The 20,781-nt window shown below is 42.4% G+C and overlaps 1 long non-coding RNA gene across 1 annotated transcript; it reads right to left on the minus strand.

Annotated features, from left to right (window-relative positions):
* Window positions 1–15,828: 15,828 nt before the first annotated feature.
* Window positions 15,829–19,509, minus strand: LOC122795914. The gene is made up of 2 exons (XR_006363882.1): window positions 19,469–19,509; window positions 15,829–16,235 (listed from the first exon to the last, which is right to left on the minus strand). It is a non-coding gene; the product is annotated as an uncharacterized LOC122795914 (long non-coding RNA).
* Window positions 19,510–20,781: the final 1,272 nt, after the last annotated feature.

The raw sequence follows: 20,781 nt of genomic DNA on the forward strand, positions 1-20,781 counted from the left end.
AGGCAGCTGTTCTGTGCAGGTAAAAACGCAATTGTCTATTGTATTCCCCTTTATTCTGATAGTTAGGGAAGAAAACGGGTAGATTAATGGACTGATTGATGTTCACCTCAGAAGCCACTTTAGGTAAGAAGAAAGGGTTAGTCCCGAGAGAGACTCTGTCCTTATGGAAAACAAGATATGGGGGTTTAGTACAAAAGGCCTGGAGCTCTGACACCCTTCTAGCTGAGGTAATAGCCATTAGGAAAGCAGTTTTCCAAGAGAAGAATTTTAAATCAACAGAAGCTGCGGGCTCAAAGGGTGGTCCAGTTAGAGCCTGAAGGACCAAGGTTAGGTCCCATGGGGGAACAGCATTCCTAGTAGGAGGTCTCAAAAGGAAGGTGCCTTTCAAGAAAGTCTTACAAATCTTAGTGGAAGCTAAAGGACTAAGATTGTCTCCAATGTGAAAATGGGAAATGGCAGCCATACGAACCTTTAAAGTAGAAGAACTTGCCCCTTGCTGAAAAATATGCGATAGGAAATCAAGCACTGCTGGAATGGGAACAGTGAAAGAATCCAAATTCCTATGCGTGGCCCAAATGGAAAACAGTTTCCATTTGCTGTTGTAAACCTTCCTGGTAGAAGGCTTATGCGCCGCTACCAGGATGGATCTAACTGCAGACGAGATACCGGGAGTCCTGGCAACTAATGGAACTGGATCAACCAAGCTGAGAGCTTGAGGTCATCCACATTCGGAGTTTCCAATCCCGAAGGATAAGAAATCAGATCCGGGATGGGATCTAAGATCCAAAGAGGAGCTACAAGTTGAGACTGTAGGTACAGGAACCAGGTTTGATGAGGCCAGAATGGGGCTATGAGGATAATCTTGTTCCCCAACCCATGAGCTTTCTGTAAAAATTTTGTCATTAATGGAAGAGGAGGATAAGCATAAAGAAGACCGGATGGCCAAGCATGGACTACAGCTTCTCTGGGGCTTTCCCCCAGGGGCGGGAATTAGAGCAAAATACTTGCTGCACTTCGCATTTGAAGGCGATGCGAAGAGATCACAGCAAGGCTGACCCCACTTGCGGATGATCTGTTTCGCTACTAAGGGGTTCAGAGACCACTCGTAAGGCAAAAGGATAGTTCGACTCAGCTTGTCCGCTAGGATGTTGGACCAACCCGGAATGTGCATTGCTAACAGAAAACTGTTGGTGGATATCGCCCAATCCCAAACTCTCATGGACTCTCTGCAAAGAGGGCAAGACCTGGTCCCCCCCTGTTTGTTGATGTACCAGACCACTGACCTGTTGTCTGTCTGAATTGCAATAGTCCCTGGAGGAAGAAAGGTATGAAGAGCTTGCAGCGCTAGAAGCACCGCTCTCATCTAAAGAACACTGATATGCAGAACGGTGACTGAGTCCACGTACCTTGGACAGTTCTGCCCATGCAATGCCCCCCTAACCAAGGCGAGAAGCGTCCGTGGTTACCGTGGCTTGGGGTTGTAGCATTATGAATGGTCATCCTTCCCAAAGCTCTCAAGATTGGAGCCACCATATGAGGGAATTTCTGCAAACTCTGCTGAGGGGGGCTGGAGAGTCCAACGGGTGTTGAAGGATGGACCACTGGACTTGCAAGGTCCACTGGAGAACCCACATGTGCAAGCGAGCTAAGGATGAAAGGTTGACTGCTGCTACCATGGACCCTAAGGCTCTCAGGACTAACTCCGCTGATGGGGCTGGGGATTGAAGGAGTGCTAGAATGTGAAGGGTTAAGCTGCGAAGTCTGTCTGATGTCAAGAAGGCCTTGGTCTGAAGCGTGTCTATTCTGGCTCCTATGAAGTCCAAGACTTGGACTGGTTGAAGGGACGATTTCTTGTGATTTATAGTGATCCCCAACTTGGAGGCTAAAAGCAGGAAGCAATCCCTGGCTGAGCAGAGTAGATGCCTGGTGGAGGTGGCAAGGAGTCAGTCGTCCAGGTAAGGAAAAACCTGTATTCCCTGAAGTCTCAGGTAAGCCGCTACAACTGCCATGACCTTGGTGAACACCCTGGGGGCTCTGGTGAGGCCGAATGGTAGGACCCTGAACTGGTAATGACTGGCTCCCAACCGAAAGCGGAGAAACCTCTTGGATCGCCTGTCCATAAGAATGTGGTAGTACGCATCCTTGAGGTTTATGGAGCACATCCAGTCGTTCTCCTGCAACAGGGGGAGAATGGACTGAAGAGTGACCATCCGGAATATCTCCTTGGCAACGAAGAGGTTCATTGTAGAACAGTCGAGAATTGGTCTTAAGTTCCCCATCTTTTTTGGCACCAAAAAGAACTTGAAGTAGTTGCCTAACCTGGACTGGTCTGGGGGGGGACGTGCTGGATGGCTCTTTTTTCTAGCAGCTTCTTTTATTTCTAAAGCTGCATGCCTCTCTCTGACTGGGTGGGACATTGGGGAGGCGCCTCGATTGAGGAGGAAGATTTATGAAGGGAATAGAGTACCCTCTGGATATTATTCGAAGCACCCAGTGATCTGATGTGATAGACTCCCATTGTGCTACATGCTTCGTAAAACACCCCCCCCCCCTGATTGCCTCCAGAGAGGAGCAGTCAGGCAACCCCTCAGGGCTGCTGCATGGGTCGATCGGAAAATGGTTCCTGCAACCCAAAATTCTTCAGCCCCCCCCCTGCCTCTGGGCCGGCGTCCACCTAGTCCCCCTCTGCCACAGAAGGACGAAGAGTCTGGAGCGTAACGGGACTGCTACGACTTCCAGAACCACATCTTTTGTCATCACTGGTTCCTGGAAAAGGACCTTTGAGGAGTCGAGAAGCGGATTCCGACGGCAGACAGCATCTTCCCGTCTTTCTTGCTCTGGACCAATGTATTGTGGATGGTCTTGCCAAACAGGGTAGGGAGCGTTCGCGAAGGACGCCTTGAAGGGTTCTACAAAATTGCAAAGTTGGAGCCAGGCGTGACGCCGTAAGGCGATGCCTGATCTGCTGGCTCTAGCGCCCCCTCTGTGGCATGGGAGAGTAGCCACATAGAAGTATTTGATATCGACTTTAGAGTGGCCATGCGAGTCGAGAAGGTCCAGCTGTCCTCGGCCGACATGGACTCGGGGAGACTCAGCGTATTCCTTCAACAGATCCCGCTGAAGCCTAATCACATGGGCCAAGTAATTCAGTGCCCTTATGGAAACAGTAGCCGAAGCAAACATCCGTTTTTCGATACGATCCATAGTCCAAAACTCATTATCAGGAGGATGGACCGAGGAACTATCCTGTGCCAGTTCCTTCTTGGTGGAAGCCGCCACCACCATGGCATCTACTGGGGAACCTTTACTCCACACGGTCCTATCCACAGGGGGGCTAAGGATCTTATCTGGTCTCCTGGGGATTGGCTCTACAGTGTCCGGCGCCTTCCATGCCCTAGTAGTAATGAGGTGTACCAGGGGGTCATCCAGAGGGGACACCCAAAAGGTAGACGGGCCTGCGTCATTCAAACGCCTCCAGAAACACAGACTCATCCAAGGAAGGCTTTTGGGCTGACCACTCCCCTTTTAGGCGTAGCATTTCCATAATGTCTCCAAAGGAGACGTCCTCGGGGGGTGACCTGGGGGAACCTTCCCCTTCCTCTAAATCAGTGTCATCCGTGAGGGACTCGGGTGAGTCCAAGTGCATCCTCTTACACTTGCATTTATGAGGGACCTCCTCGGTGGGACTGTCCAAGGAGGGCTCACCAACAGGGTCATGTTCCTCCAGTGGAACTGGGTGGGGTGTCGACACAGGCTGTCCCTGGGGCCGGATGATGGAAGACAAGCCTGTCTGCGAAGGAGGGTTGGCTGTATCCATAGCATGAGCAGGGGGTCTCGAACCTCTCGAGAGGACCCTCTCCACCACATTGAATGCCGAAGGTGAGCCCTTCTTCTCTCAGATCCATGAGCAACACCCTCGGATCCGATGAGGGAAATGGCATCGGAGCTGAAGCGATCAGACCCGAAAGGGAAGTGTGCTCCGACTGCAACGGAGCTGAAGACACACTTACCCCCTTGGATCCGATGCATGGCTCTCATTCGAGAGCTCGGATCTGATAAACTTGAGGGCATGGCCGGCGAAGTAGCAACTACTATCGGTGCAAACTCCCTGGCTCCAAGACTGCTTGGATCCGATGGCTCCAAAACCCGATAATGGATCGGAGAAGGAGCTATGAGGGCAAAAAAAAAAGGGGGCTGAGCTCCCCCCGGTTGGGGGGGGGGGGTGGCAGGAGCACTTCCATCTGCAACGCATCATCCAATCCATGTCAGCGTCTGAAAGGCTTCTTGTCGACCTAGAAGCCGCCGAAGCCGGCCGGGAAGGCCGCCGCGATGACCTTGAAGATGGCCGGGGCTCCTCCTTCGGCAAAAAATGTGGAGAACGGAGCCAAGAGGGGGAGGACCCAGGAATCTTCAGGGGAGAAGAGAGCTGCTTAGCCAGTGGGGCCGAGGGGGCTGAATCAGCCCGACGCTTGTGGCTCCTATGCTTCCCTCTATCCCTCTCTCTTTCTCCCTCTCCTCTCTTTCCTCTTGGAGTCCTTCTCTCCCTGGGAAATGGTGGGAGGTTGAGTTCCAGCCAGGGGAGAAAGCACAGCTGGCTGAACAACCACAGCAGTGGCTGGAGCCACTGAGGGAGAGGAGGAAGAAGCAGAATCGGCAGGTATAAGACCCGCCAGGATCAGCTTGTTCCTTCTATCCCTCAGAGCCCAGGGGTTATAGGCTGTGCAAATATGGCAGCCCGATGACAAATGAGCTACCCCCAGGCAAAGAACGCACTGAGTGTGGCCATTGGCTGGAAAGAGCTTATGGCCACACTCAGAGCACTTAGAGAAAATGGCCTTAAGGCCTTCGGCCATACCAACTACAAAAACACACACACTTACATACAAGAATAAGGGGAAGGAAATATACTAAAATTAAGCTAGGCTAATGGGATTAACAATCACAAACACACACCTCTCAAACATTGCAAAAAAAAAAAATCTAAAATTTTACACAATACTCACTACCTAACCGGAGGAGCTCGTAACTTGTGCTTGTTAAAGCCGCGGCAAATGAGATCTGAGGGCTGGAAGGAGGTAGCAGGGTATATGGGTAAGGGGGAGGAGCTCGGATCTTTAGCTTGGAAAGCTGCTGGCTCGAATCCAGGTTGGATCCGATACCCACAGGTTGCTGATCAAATAAAGTTAACTACTTCAGATAGAAAGTTTCAAACATACTGAAACACAGTCAGTGCTGGCTGATGAATTGTCATACAGCAAAGAAAAACAATGCACAGCTTTCATAACATGTCAAATGCGTATTGCCTCAAATGCCCTATCACTATACTTGGTCCTATGCAGAATGTTGATGGGTAAGCTGTGTGTGTGTCATACTAATACATCCCTGGATGCTGCTCTGATGGACCAGTTTAATATTTACAATGAAACAGTACTAGAATTACCAGATCTAGAGCCATACTTTGCTTGGAACATTGACTGGATATGTTGGAGGGACAGGTATGTCTCTCAGACAATACCCTATTCATTGAAACAGGCTTCCCATTCATGTGAATCAGTGTTTTTCCTTAATCCTATGCAAGCATAATGTGGACTTGTGGATGTGGAAATAGTTGCAGGCATAGTTTATTACATCCGTATGGAAGGCACTGTGTTATAAACTCAGGTCTCTACCATCTTTATCTGCAGGAAAAAAAGTCTTTAGCCATTGGCTCTGCTACTGGTGGAAAGATTAGTACTGTAGATAAACCAGACTTCCCAGATTATTTGGTCTGTAATGGCACAGCTACCAAGCTGGACCCCCCCCCCCCCACACACACACACACAATGTATAAGACTAGGAATGAAATGATAGATCATATCCCATGTGAGGACCAGATCCAGCATGTGTCAACAGCTAAATGTCTTATAGGGAACAATACATGAATTTCTGGCATGGCTGTTAGAGGCACTCCACAGGCTGGACCCAGATGTCTAACCTGCTGTAGAACAATGGCCCATACCATTAACCAACTAGGCGAGTTGTTGCCTTCTGTGCTGGCCTAGCAGCAAATTATGCAGGTGTGCTCCCTCCCTTATATATCATTTTCTATTTCTTGTTTGTTGTCAAACCATCCCCATTTGATATCCTCTGTGCACCTGTGGCCATCCACAGTCTTCCTCACATTTTTTGTGTATACCACCCCTGTCTGCCTGCCTGTTTCTCTTCTAAGTTTGTCTGCCTGCCCTGCTACCTGGCTTCTCCCACTCCCCCATCCAATCCCCAACCCTCCCTAAGTACCTTCTCCCATTACTCCTTTATTTATTTTAGAAAACTTTACAGAAAAGGCTCTTTCCACACCAAATAAAATGCATCCTTCCTTCTACTCATCTGTCATACCTTACGGTTACTCTTCTGTGTTCACCTTTGCTTTATCTTCTCCCCTTTCTTACTTTTCTATCTACTGGCACACCAATGTTGTTCTTTCTCTGCTGACACTGATGCCACATGGAAATTAGCTGCAGCTAAACATCATCACGTTGCACATGTGAGCACACACTGACTAGGCCATTCTGGCTTGCCTTGCCTGTGATGTTTATCACATCAGACAACTGTGCTACTCTAACACTTAAAACGGGATCTGAATATGTTCTGAGAGTTGGCATTATCCATGGAATTGGTGATGTAGTTCAAAGCTAATGAACATAGGACACTGCGAATGACTTCTTCCGAGAATGGAGCAGGCCCTAATCCCTGCAAAAGAAAAGGACATCACTGAGTACAGGACCACTATTCACATACTGTACTACTTTGTTATTGTCTTAATATTTGTAACCATTGTTCATTTTTTTAATTCTGTTTAATGTGTACTGTGGAGCTTTTCTCCTCCAGGCCTCCGCTGAAAATGGGCTCATACCCAGTTGGACTTTCCTGGTAAACAAATGTCAAATAAAATAAATAAATAAAACTGTCCGCAATCTCAAAGGAAGCACCCAGATCTGCTCAGAACTGGTGGTCAAGGACACCACATGCACAAACACTGTAGATATAGCCAACCTACTGGCAGACAGGTTCAGTGAAAACTTCACTCCTCTGTCCCCCCATCAGTAAAACAGGGCATCCCCAGTACCTGTCCCCCTCCCCTTATCTCTAGGGAGCAAGTCATCACTGCCCTCTCAAAGGCAAGACAATACAGCCTCCATGGGACCAAATAACATCCCAGACTGCATCCTACATGAATTCAGGCAGGAACCTAAGGGGAATCTCCAAACTCTGGATCCCACACAGTTTGGTTTTGTGAAGGATAGATCATGCCTGCTCAACATGTTCGATTTCTTTGAGTAAGTCACCAGTGCTGTGGATGAAGGCAAGGTGGTTCATACAGCCTACCTTGATCTGGCCAAGGCCATTGATACCATTCCCCACTCAAGAATCATAGAAAAACTCACTAAGCTAGGCATCAACCCCTGTATCACTAGATGGGTTGCAAACTGGCTCACAGATAGAACCCACAGTGTGTAAGTAGCTGACTCCAAGTGAGACTGCTGACCAGTCACAAATGGAGTCCCACAGGGATCAGTCCTGGGTCCTCCTCTATTTGGCATCTACTTCTCAGAATTCCAGTCCAACACAAAGGGACTCTGGCTGACAAAGTTCACAGACAATTGTAAGTTGGGAGCCATTATTAACTCCCAGAGTGATACTGACATCCTACAGAAAGGCCTCACAGAGACCAACGACTGGTGTCAGAACCATGGCCTTAAGCTGAATGCCAAAAAATATGTCGTCATCCCCTTTAGGAAAAACCCAGTTCCCATGAACTGCCACATTGATGGTAGTCCACTGAACACAGAAGGCGTTATAAGAGATCTGGAAACACAGGTTGACAGCAACCTCTCTTTTGACCACCACACTGCCACTGTGGTCAGAAAGTCCTATGTGGCACAGCTCTTTACTAATGGTCTTGCATCCAGGAAGAAAGAGGTAATCGTCTCCCTCTACTCTTCCCTCATTAGGCCAATCATTGAGTACAATGCCCCATTTGGCATGTACCTCACTAGACACCTGCAACAGCTGGAGAGGACACAAAAGTACCTCACAAAGAGGATTCTAGGCCTTAAACACTTGTCCTATATGGATAGACTCAAAAATAACTCCCAACTATTCTCTAGAGGTGATCTAGAGATAGGCAATCTCTTTTTACTTATAAAACCATGTCTGACCCAGCTCTGTTAGAAATGCTACATATAAAGAAATCCCAATCCCTCTGTACCACATGCTCCAGAGACCTCAATTTCAATACCGCAATCAACAGAATGTGCTGGAGGGACAGGTTCATAATCCAGAGACTGCCCATGCTATGGAATAGACTTCCCATACATGTCAAACAGAGCACCTCACTGGCCCTCCTCAAGAGAAATCTTGATGAGTAGATGGGAAATAGAAAATTCACCCCTGGGATCACTCCAGTGGCTCTACTTGACAAAGGCATTCGAAACTAAGGTCGGGTGGCACAATGCCAGGGTAATAATACGGGCTAGGCTTGTAAATGCTCCAGGGCCATTAGCCTAGTACACACCTATGAACCTATGAACTTGCAGCACCATTAGGCACCCTAATCAACCAAAGCCCGAGTACAGGCTTTGCCCCAGCCAAGTGGAGGACAGCTACTGTCATCCCTTTGCACAAAGGTGGAGCATCCACTGATCCAGGAAATTATAGACCCATCAGCCTAACTAGCCTGATCTGCAAGGCCATGGTGTGGATTATCATGGACCTCATTATTATCATATCTCATGATTATCACGGTATGTTCATGTGTGCACAAACAGCAAAACGAAACCTTTCCCTCAACCTTTCCAGTATTTTTCTGAGGTATGCGCAACCACTCAAATGACACCAAAATTAACCCTTTCTTCCCAATGATCTTTTCAGTAATTTATTCATGTATGCACAAGCACTTAACTGAGACCAAAATTAAAAAGAAATTTGCCCATGTAAGCACAGTCAGCTGACCAAAATGAAACATTTGCCCCAATGACCCCTCCCAGCAGTTTGCCCATGTATGCACAATCACTCAGTTGACACCAATATGAAACCGTCCCCCCATGACCCCTTCAGCAGTTTGTGTATGCACAATTACTTCACTGACATCGAAATGCTCATTTCCTCAAACGATCCTTTCATTTGTATGTCAATATATGCACATGAAAACTTTGCATCAAGGACCCTTCCAGTAGTTGTCCCCGGAAAGCACAACCATTCAAATGATATAAAATTAACACTTCTCCCACTGACCCTACTAATAGTTTTTCTATGTTTGAACAAGAAATGAAATGAAGAAACGTTTCACCTATGACCCCTCAAACGTTTTGCCTATGTATGCACAATCACTCAATGAACACTGAAATTAATATTTTCCCCAATGACCCTTCAAGCAGTTTAACAATGTTAGCACAAGCTCTCAAATGAAAACCGCATCCTTTCACCCAATGACCCTCTTTCAGTAGCACACAAAAGCTGTTGCCCTATTCATGTGTATGACACAACTGCAACAGTGATCAGAATAGAAGATAAATGAATAACATACAAGGCACTAATACCTGCACAAGCGCTGCTGTTTTTATTTTAAGTACAGGTCACTGAAAATGAACGCTGCCCAGTCCTGCCTAAATTATAAACTTATGACTATAAAATAAGAATCCTGACTTTCTATCTTCTCTGAAGATCAGTAATAAATTGCACTACTCATATAGGGTAAGGTACCTGTCCCAAGTGATAGTCTGTAACTCCTGGATCTGGTCATTCATAGGTAACAGCTTGAGCTGGAGGGCAAGGTCTTGACACACTGTTGTCTCCAGCTATAGGATCACTTAGTCCACTTGTCCTGGGAGCCATCGAATAACCTCTCATGGTTGCAGTTACTAACAAACCAAATCAATTTTGGATTGATGGCGGTAACACGCTGCTGTTCCTCCACAGAGGCCATCAATTTGGTGGGACCATTCAGATGCTGATTTTGACAAGGCATGATCTCCTATTGGCAGCCCACAGCTGCTTCCATAGAATAAGGCAAGGCACAAAAATAGCAGTATACTTCTGCTTCCCTAATGCATGCTTACAACTGTTTATTCCATTATGTATGGGAAAAGAAAAAAAAACACGTCTCAAACTGCAAAACATTTACACAAAAAAATGCACGCCTCCATTACAGGATATGAAGCAATGTTGGTAAGGCACTCCTACAGCAAAATAAAGAGCACCAGAAACAGATAATCTGAAAAGAAGTTCCGACTCCTGGGCGAGCATGTTTTCATGCACCTAGGAAGGCAGAATCATGTATATTATAAAGAGGGCATACATAATTGTGCAGAGGGCGTTTGCCAGGGAAAAAGTGTAGTGGAGGGTGTGTTCAGTTCTGAAGTGCAGCAGAATAATGGGCGACTTGTCGGAGAATCCTGAAATGGAATAATGTGCAAGATTATCCAACACTAATGGTTTCCCTTATGTGGTTTGTATAGAATAATCTTTTATCTCATCCTGTTCCTATTTCTCTGCTGTAAAATGTCCCACTATATCAACTACGGACTACCAATATCATTATGTAAACAAGATGCACCTAGAACAAACTATTCATCTCAACATTAATAACTCCCAATTACAACACATTTATAATTTTAGAATGGTTAGGTATTAATATTGCTAGCTGCCTTGCAAAAGCTTCAGGAATTACAACAGCCACCATGGTATATTATTTTTTTATTTTCTGTACTAAAATTCTAGAGACAGGTTTGAGTGTACAAGCAAGTACTGATGGTTTATGGTCAGTGGGGAATTGTACTGAATGCCTTGGCCAAGTCAAAGTAGATAGTATGCACTGTTTTGCTAATCATCCATTGCCTTGGTGACTTCTTGAGGAAGTGCACCAGGCTGATTAGTTAGGATTGACCCTTCAAGAAAGAAATGGGGTTGGATCCATTGCCTGGAGATGATCTATGTCACACTGTTAAACGTTTAAATGAGAAGTCCTTCCACTGCTTTGCATACAAGACTATATCAGGCTAATGCGTCTGTAAGTTTGCAGGGTCCATGGATGGATAAGCACCACATTTCTCCATTCACTTGACATGAATCCTGACGGAAAGTATTCAGTTAAACACTGACTTAAGCCCCACCAATATCTAGGTGCTTCATTCTAGTTAGGAGGCATCCATGGATATTAATGGGGCACATTGATATGGCATTCTTGTCCTTGCAGAGTACGTCAAGAAACAAACCCTCTGGTAATAGTTGGGTGGGGATTAAGTTGGATGGTACTGCATGAGGGGTGGCTGTGGGAGACCGAAAGAGAAGGTTAGAATCAGAGATGAATTTGTTAGTCAGTAGATTTGCCATACCTTTCAGCTGTATGTACCTTCACTTAAAATTAACTGTGTACATTGATACATTAAGTTGCATACATAGCCAAGGAAAGCAAATTTGCTTTAGTATAGCTGACTTGTCCTCTGATCTTCCCGTTTAGATTTATATAAAGGAATTTTTTTCCTGTTAGGCATTGCACTTCAGATTTTTGCCATAACTTGCTTCCTTTTGTTATACAAACAATTGATATTGGAATTCTACCAGGATGGTTTGATTTCAGTGTTTTTGTGTTTATTTCTGGACAGCGCAGATGTCACAATGCATCTATTAATATGGTCGTACATGTTCTCTGTGAACAATTCTGCTTAGTCAGTAATATGGTCAGGGACCGGAGGGACTTGGAAATTTGGCAGATTATCACTTAATGGTAGAAAATTCACCTTAGAATTCTTGTAACATATTACAGGGTGAACTGTGGTCCCAAGTTTTATTTTTATTTTAAATCGGATAGCTTTATGTTCAAACCTTAGCATAGAGGACATTACACTAGAGCCGCAGCATTACCCCATATTAGTGGGACCAGATCCAGCATGTTCGTACCCCTAGTGGGCATATGGACTGTTACAAGGTGTTTGTACTGGCAAAGTCCAGGAGGCCTGCACATTTGGGGTCATGTACGACTCCATCTTTATAGTGGGGTAGTTAAAGTCGCCTTTCAGTATGGTATTTTGTTGAACGGTGACAGACTTCAGTATAAAGATGTGCTATGGGATTTCATGGTCATAGACAGGGACCTAAAGCTTACAAGAATATGGGATGTGGAGAAGCTCAAAATCATCTTCAACCAACCTTGAGGCATGATTTTTTTATATACATTGGGGCATTTTCATACCTGGTTCCTGCCTGTGCAGGTGCTTATCTAGATGTGTGAAAAGCATTGTAGCCCTGCACTGCCAGTGTATTCTCTGTGTTTTTAAACCACGCCTTGGTAAGTGCACAAATATCTGCATTGTCTATGGTAATTACAAGTTGAAGGGAGTGGAGTTTCTTTTAGAGATTGCCATTTAGCAGTAACACTGCCAGATTTTCTAGAATTGATTTTGATACACTAGGTTTGTCAGTTTCTCACTACATAAAAATACTCTGTGGGAAAGGACAATGTTTTAGCCAATATTCCCAGGCCTAAAACAGACAGATGCAGATCATTCCTGGCAAATCAGCATGGTCTGTTGACCATATCTTCCCTTGAAGAAAACTATTGACCCCCTTGGGATGACACCATCAAATAAGCCAGTTATTACAGTCAATTATCTGTTCGTAATGTGGCATTATTCTTGCAGAAGGTACAATGATGCTCAGTGCTAGGCTCATATTGGCCAGGGACAAATACTCCGAGAGGTCCATGTCTCTCTATGTAGTCTAGGCAGTTATGTCTCAAGTCATTTACAAATAGACTAAGACAGTCTTACATATGTCATCTTTGACAGACTGCTAAGAAGTGTCCTGTGTCTGGCATATAAGTTATCCTCTGACCTGGTATTGATGGAACCAATGCACATCAGCAAGTCAAATGGCATCAGAAATACTTGGTCCAGGGATATAAAACTCTTATGTAACATCAACGGCAGAGTTTGCATCTCAGAGGATACCATTGCTGTGGAACAGACTTGCCAATCACATAAAACAAACCTCAGACTTGTCCATATTCAAGCAGAACTTGTATATATAGATGGGTAATATAAAATGTACCCCTAGACTGCACACTCTACTAATAATGGACAGAGGCTGTTCCTAAATACTTTAACCCATTGCATAAGGACGTCCATCTCTCCAAGAGGTATATGTTTAACCAAAGAATCACATCAAAAAAGAGAGTTCTGTTCATTCAGCATAAGTAATTAATTTAGAGAAAGTTATTCATTATGAAGGCATCAAGCAACATCAGTCCCAACACAAAGACTTCTACTTGCATTCTAAGCTGAACTAATCTCTAGTTAAGAGTCTATAAATATGATGAAAAAATGTGTACATGAAGCCAAATATTTAAACAGTGATAAAAATACAAGGCTGTCAGACTGAAACACTGTCAAAAAAAATTGTCTTTTGCTGAAGGAGGTGTTCGAAAACGTACTTGTTTGGATTTTTCAAGCGTTATTAAAGAGTCATTTCGCATTTTGGAATCATTTTTGGTTATTTCAACTAACCTTGGATTTGCATCTGTGGATTTATATCAAGGGATTTATATCTGTGGTTCTTTAGCCCTCATTTGGAGCTTCCAGAGTGAACTTTGGTTGTGTTGTCAGACTGAAACACAGAACTACAGCATGAAGTCTGCTTGTAGCTCACTGCACTAACACACACATTAACTCTACACCAAAATCAGCTAGGTTGAACACAGAGTGCTCCTCGTGAAACAGTAATCCTGAATCAGCATCAGTAACATTTCAAAGAATGTTAAATAAGGGAATTGAGCCCCATGATGCAGAAGTACACTTTAAAACATAATAAATAATTGGCCATCATCAGCTTTCACATTGCAGTTTGCAAATGAAATCACAGTCCGGTGAATCTTTCAGAATGCAACTATTTTCTGAGGAAAAAATAATTTAAAAAACAAATGGTTCCAGGCAGCTAGCAATGTGGCTCCTTAACAGTATGTCAGTCACACAGAAAGATGAAAAGATTTCCTCAGCAGTCACAAAAAGCTTTTTTTTCTTTTGTTTTCTTTTTTTAAAGCAATACATATACTCAGAGTCTTCTTTACCAACCACTGTAGCAAATCAAATAACAAATCAACTAACAGTGCATAAATCTCAGACACTAATAAATACTCAACTTCAGCGGAATAAAAATACCCAGCAACAGCACTGCTCTAATCACCAACACTTCCTGTAAAATAAGTTATAGTCCATTGATTACTCACCCAGAAAAATAAGGCAGCACAATCCATAAACAGTATCAGACCTTCTAATATTTTAGTATAATTCCCAAAATAATACCAAGTCTTACAATATGCAAACTTTGGCACATGCTAAGTGCATATATGCAGTACAATCCTTTAACAAAGCAGACGTCCAGCAAAAGATACCTACAGCAGAAGTTCCTGCTTCTGTGTGGAAGGCAGGGTGATGTCCGTGATTGATGGCATGTGGGCGTGCATAATTATAGAGTAGGAGTAGGTGTTTCCTAGGGTGAAAATAGAAGAGGAGGGTGTGCATAATTAGTGTGGGCATTTCCTGGGCAAAAAGAGAAGAGGGCGTTGGAAAGGTGGGCGACTTGTTGGAGGATCAAGCAAGCGCGAGACTGAAGTTTTAGTGAAAACGGCTAGCAATACCGATAGCCCTCTATCAGAATCTCTAAAAATAGAGAAATAACTGCTCCCTTGAATGGTAATGTTATTTTTGAGTGCTGGGATCATTAGATAGGGGGGGGGGGGAATGACTGAGGAGCAGAAATAATGTATTATTTCCCAAAGTTGTCCTTTAATCAAATGTTCGATTATATCAAGATCTTGACATAATGCACTTATTTTATTTATTTATTTCCAGTTTGATGACCGGGGAGGTCCACTGGGCTCAAAGAGCCCGTTTTCAGTGGAGGCCCGGGGAGAAAAGCTCCAATAATACATAGTACAAGCTCCATAATACGAAGTACAATACATAGTGGAAACAGAAAAACTAAAAAAATTTTACATACAAAATAGCGAAAACTAAACAAAAGTTAAACAGCAGCTTGATATTTAGTGGTTGAGAACAGTAGTACAAGGTTAAATTAATACAGAGGTTTAAATCATCTGAGAATGATATAGAAGTAACATTAGCATGGATGAGTTCTTTATGCATGGATATTAGCATGAGTTAAACTAATACAACTGCTGTATTTATCACATTTATGTTGCAAAACCATATTATATATATTTTTTTAATTCTCATTACTGTGTAGCACCTAGACAGATATGAAACATAGTATTAATCTATTTTCACCAAGTAACACAAATAAAACGAGTGACTGTTGTACAAAACCTGGATAAAGAAGGTGAATTAAATGCTTTAGGCATTTCTGTAGCTGAAGCTCTGTAACTTAAGTGAATACTACCAGAATAGAATAAGCCAGTACTGATGCTCTTAAGATTTCCAAAAAAAAGAGTGACATTCTTAAAAAAGATGCAAACAGAGAAAGCCATTAAAGGAAAAAAAATCACATTCTCTGAGGAAAACCTAGTATTTTTTTATTGGACAATGTAAATTAGAAAGGCAGGACTATGTTTATATCAACACACACACACACACACACACACACACACACACACACACACACACACACACACACACACACACACCTATATTTGTTATGCCCTATCCCATATAATGTGCTTGCATGAATACTGCCCCTGTGGTACTTTGCTCACTTATTGCTTGACTATTTTTTCCTCATAGATTAAGTAACATTCTTTTGCACAATAAAAAAAAAAATTCTCTCTCAACTGGAAGATGTTTTGCTGATATGACCATAATGCCGGTCTTTTTTACTTATTTGAAATGGGCTACACTTTACACAGGTCTGTGTCAGACTGCAATGTTACAGCAGCAACATCTGGTAGTTCTTGCACTTTGTTCTTTTCTGCTGGTATGGCATTTCTCTGTTGAGATTTTGATGGTCTTCGTGCTGACGTGTTGCATGGTGAAGGTGTATTTGATTTCTGTGAGTAATGGACTTTACTTTCTTTCACTTCACATTCAGAATCCTCGCTTTTATCATCTTCATCCTCATCACTGCAGAAGTACGAGTCACTGTCAGAGTCATATTGATCACCTTCATCTTTCCTACTTCTTTTGTTAGTGTTACCTACATTACTTCTGCCTTCAGCAAGATGCTCTTCAGGATTGTTTTCATTCAAACTGTGAAAATAAAAATAAAAACAAACAATAATTACACACTTTAGAATAAAGGTATGCTATACAGAGCTCCCTGATTAATCTACAGAAAAAGACAAGGCAGTATGATATAATGGTTGATAACAGCATGCTACAAAGCCAAACTTCATAACCCATCCTTTGCCCTCAAGTGTTAAGCAATTTCAAGCAAGCCTCATTATCTTAGTTAATAGAGGCAAACACTTTCTGGTTACAAAGTTACCATCTTCCCTATGTAGTAAAAATTATATTGAACTGATTGAATTATGACAGCAATAAACCAAAGTCTTAAAAAAAATGTACTGCATAACCCTCATATAATGCACAGAAAATACGTAATAAAATGACCTGTAAGATCCTGGTCAAGGAATCATTCTGACACTCACAAAATGTAAAATGTGTGCAATAACTGATAAGCATTAATTTACCATGAAGAATTAAACAGAATACACAAGTCTGTTCAGTCAAGCATGCCTCTATTTTCTTGACTGAACTATGAAACAATGTTAACATTATTTAAACTGACCACATTGAACAAATATTTTATTGGCTAACCTGATGGGTGGGCTGGCCTAACTAGCCCTTTTCAGCTACAACCTGAGCCAGAGGCAGGATAAACACAAAATGCAGAGAAAACATAAAACACAGTAGATTTATTTTATTAATTTAAACACCAATTGCTTAAGATTCACCTACTTGCTGTCAACTGCTCGATTTGGTCTACACTCGATTAGCAGAGGGTAAGCTACCTTACAGCCCCTATCTTGGGGGGGGGGGTCTGCCTCCACAGCACAGATCTATAAACATATTGCCTCCAATGTCACACAAACTTGGAATAATTATAAACATATTTAGATATATAGTATGCTTACTTGACTTTCTTGCACTAGAATACACAGATGAGCTTTCACTGCAAGATGAAGAGTCGTGAACAATTACACCAAGTGCAAGATAACCAGCGATACAGAGATGAATTGTGGAAGGTATATTCAATTCAGTTTGGGGTCACAAAATAAAACCTTCTAAAATATTACTGACAAGAGCTAGGATTCATGAGATAAGGCATGCCAAATGCTGCTCTAGTCTGAAAGGATACAGAAATGTACAGCAGAACAACACAAAGGAAGCATATGACGCCTGCAAGTGAGAGCCATGAAGGATGGTATAGTGTGTAAAGATGCAACAAAGCAGGGAACCATAGGTGTGAAATCTCAGCCATGATTCCTAAAACACCCACAGGTTGCAGAATCAGTGAGGTAGCTAAACAGTTCACTATAGAGGTGATCCTATTTATTAAAACTTTTAAAGGTAAGGAGGCAGCAAGATGGAAGGGCAGTTTTCGAGACAGTGCACTCACTAGTGCCAACACACAAAAAAAGTATTTTTACTGTACAGAAACATACATGTAGAGATCTTCAAAAACAAAATACACACCCCGGAGGCATATTTGAGTCTGTCCAAAAATAAAATTTAATCCATACAGAAATATTCACAGTTAAGCGCTTTCGTCCCTAAAACAGGAAATTCAGGACAAGTAAAAAACATTTCTTGGTCACAACATACCCCAGAAACACGATACAAATCAACAATTTAAAATGAACAATCAGTCAATTTTTCAACTGCATGCTCTTACCTTCCAACATGTGGATGGATTTAAGGTCTGCTGTTTATTATTTTATCTAGTTTGGTATGGAGAATTATTTAATTATCTTTAATTGTTTTCAATGAACTGGTGCTCCTGGTATGGTGAATTGATTGTTTTGTTTTTTACACCCTGTTGTACACCGTTTTATGTATAGAAGTAGAGATACTGATTTCGACAGAACACACCACTCCTGTATGACTTTCCTTTGTTACATGCAAAGGAAGTTACACAATGGGAGATACTCAAAGGAATTGTTAACATAAAAGGGAAGGGATAATAAGCTTGAAAATGACTAGGTATGGTGAACTTTCAAATGTATTTTCTGTATCTGCTCTGCTGACCCTTTATGCAGTAGTAGTGTCAATTCTAGTGCAAGCAAAAGAAACAGAGGGGAAATATAGATGACATCACGCTTTGCAGATTTGTAAGGCATAAGTGGGATCTTCCAGACTACAGGAATCTGAGCAGTGGTACAAAATTCACAAATTTAAAAAAAGAAGGACAGAGGTCACAGAGCATTTTTACCTTTTTTTGAAGTCTAGTATGCAAAAGTTCAACCAACGTATTCTGCATTGTGGCAGAGTGACAGGAACTTTTCCAATCTGGGGGAACTGAGTGTATTTTAATTGTACAGGGTATGGCAAATTAGCAAATAATTCGAAATGTTACATCATCCTGATTACAGTTGGAAATAGGCACTTGTGCCATTTCTAATTTCTCCATATCTTTTGGGTTTCTAATACCATGACGGGAATGGATCTCATTCCCAAGTCAAAGTATTATTAAAGTTCATGAAATTAGTATTGTTTCAATCTTTGATGTCAGCCAAAAGTGCTCTCTTCACAGCACCCACAATGTGCCTAGTAATGACTCCTCCGGAAATTTGTACGGGGTTACATGGATTGGTAACATACCTAAATATGACTGTAAATTATTTTTTTATAAGATCCGTTACTCCTACTACTATTGGAACTGTCTGGATATCTTTCTTCCACATTGCTCTAGTTTCTGCCTGCAGATCCTGGTATTTTATGACTTTGTGTGTCTCTGTACGCAAGACACTATAGTCAGTGGGTGTGGCGATTTCAATGATCAATGCTCCTTTTTGTCTTTTTTTCTTGGACCACTATATCTGTTGGTAATGGGGGATCCCATGTGATATAAATTTCAACATTTTCTATGATGCTTTGTGGCTCATGTTTCCAGTGTTTTTCAGCCACTTCAATATCATAATGTTTGCACAATCCCCAGTGCAACAGTCTCGCCACATTATTATACCTTTCAGTATACAGTCCGTCTGCCATTACTGTGTCGCAACCAGCAACAAGGTGTGTGATGGATACCAATTTGGTTTTACGAAACCTACATTTGACTGTTTCTCCCACATGTTCAATGGACTTTGTAAACCAGTGTGTATGTTGCCCACTATCTTGGGCTACCAACATTAACCTTTAATTTCTTGGTTTGAATTCGCCCCTCCTTAACCATTTCTGTGATCATTGATCAACATGAGGCTCTTCCAGAAGTTTTCTATACTTGCAACTATATTTATGTTTTTTACCACATTTCTTACCTTCTCACTGTTCCTTCACCTTGTATTCCTTTTGTTTTTTGGCACATCCAGTTGCTGCCTGTTTTATATCTACTTCTGGTATGATTTCCATTCCAGCTTGACGTCGATATGCTTCTGCTAAATTAAGAAGAGAAGTTATCTTAGATTTATTCTCATGTTTCAAAACTTTAACTACATTTGGATCTTGTGAGGTCAACAGATATGCGTGGAGTCCCATGATTGCAGATCTATACATGTAATCAATTTCAAGGGGGTCCATCCCTCCTTTGGAACTAGGACTATATAATCTTGGTATACAGTGATTTTATAAATCATTTGGTGAGCATGAAGCATCCTTCTTGTTTTAATATCTAATCTATCCAACACTTAAAAGGGTCAGTCAATCACTCCAAAACTGTACACTGGGACAGGAAGGGCAAACTGATTTACAGCTTGGATCTTTTTCCTAGATGTCAATGCTGCTGTTCTTCTCAGAATTAATTTAAGTCTACTGAAGTATTCCTTACTGAGTTTTATTCGCATTTGTTCATGTTTTATTGCTGATCGTTCATCAATTCCCAAGTATTTACACACACAGTCTTGCTCAATTTATTTTATATCACATTCTTGTCCCAAACTGATGTTTTCCTGGTGCTGCAGTTTTCCTGCTTTAAAGGTTGCTTTTGCACATTTATCAACACCAAATGACATTCTATCATCTGAAAAAGTTTTGACAATCTACAGCTGTGCTTTCAGTTCCTCATCTGATGAGCTGTACAGTTTTAAACCACTGACAAAGAAAAGACGAGAAGTCATTAGACTGTTGTTTTCTAGGAGTCAAATTTTAGTCATCGCCTAAGCTGTTAGGTAAACAGCTTAATGGATTAATGGCAAGGCAGAATAGCAACAGTGACAAGTGTCACCCTGGAATATCCCCTTTGAATTATCATCCCTGGGATAATAGCTTAATTGCAAAGTGGTCTGCTACTGTTTCATGGTTACTGTAATGTAGTCAATCAGTGAAGGGTGTATCTTATAGATTTTTTAGCACTCTTTTAACCATGAATGTGGGATACTATCAAATGCTTTTTTGTAGTCAATCCATGCCATACTTAGGTTCTTCCCCTTTTTACAGTTCTCCACTATAACTTTTAAAAACAAATGATCCTTTGTTCCATATGACTTTCGTTTATTGCCCTTTTCTTCTTCTAAATGACTATAAACTCTGTCGGTGTCAATTCCCATTGTATAGTTTATACAGTGTAGGTGGATTGGACACTCTAAATTGGCCCTAGGTGCAAGTGTGTGTCCTTTGTGGAAGGTTGGGCGCTGGG

This window comes from Protopterus annectens, chromosome 2.part2 (genome assembly GCF_019279795.1).
Source record: "Protopterus annectens isolate FY-2018-M chromosome 2.part2, PAN1.0, whole genome shotgun sequence".
Taxonomy (NCBI): Eukaryota; Metazoa; Chordata; order Ceratodontiformes; family Protopteridae; genus Protopterus; species Protopterus annectens.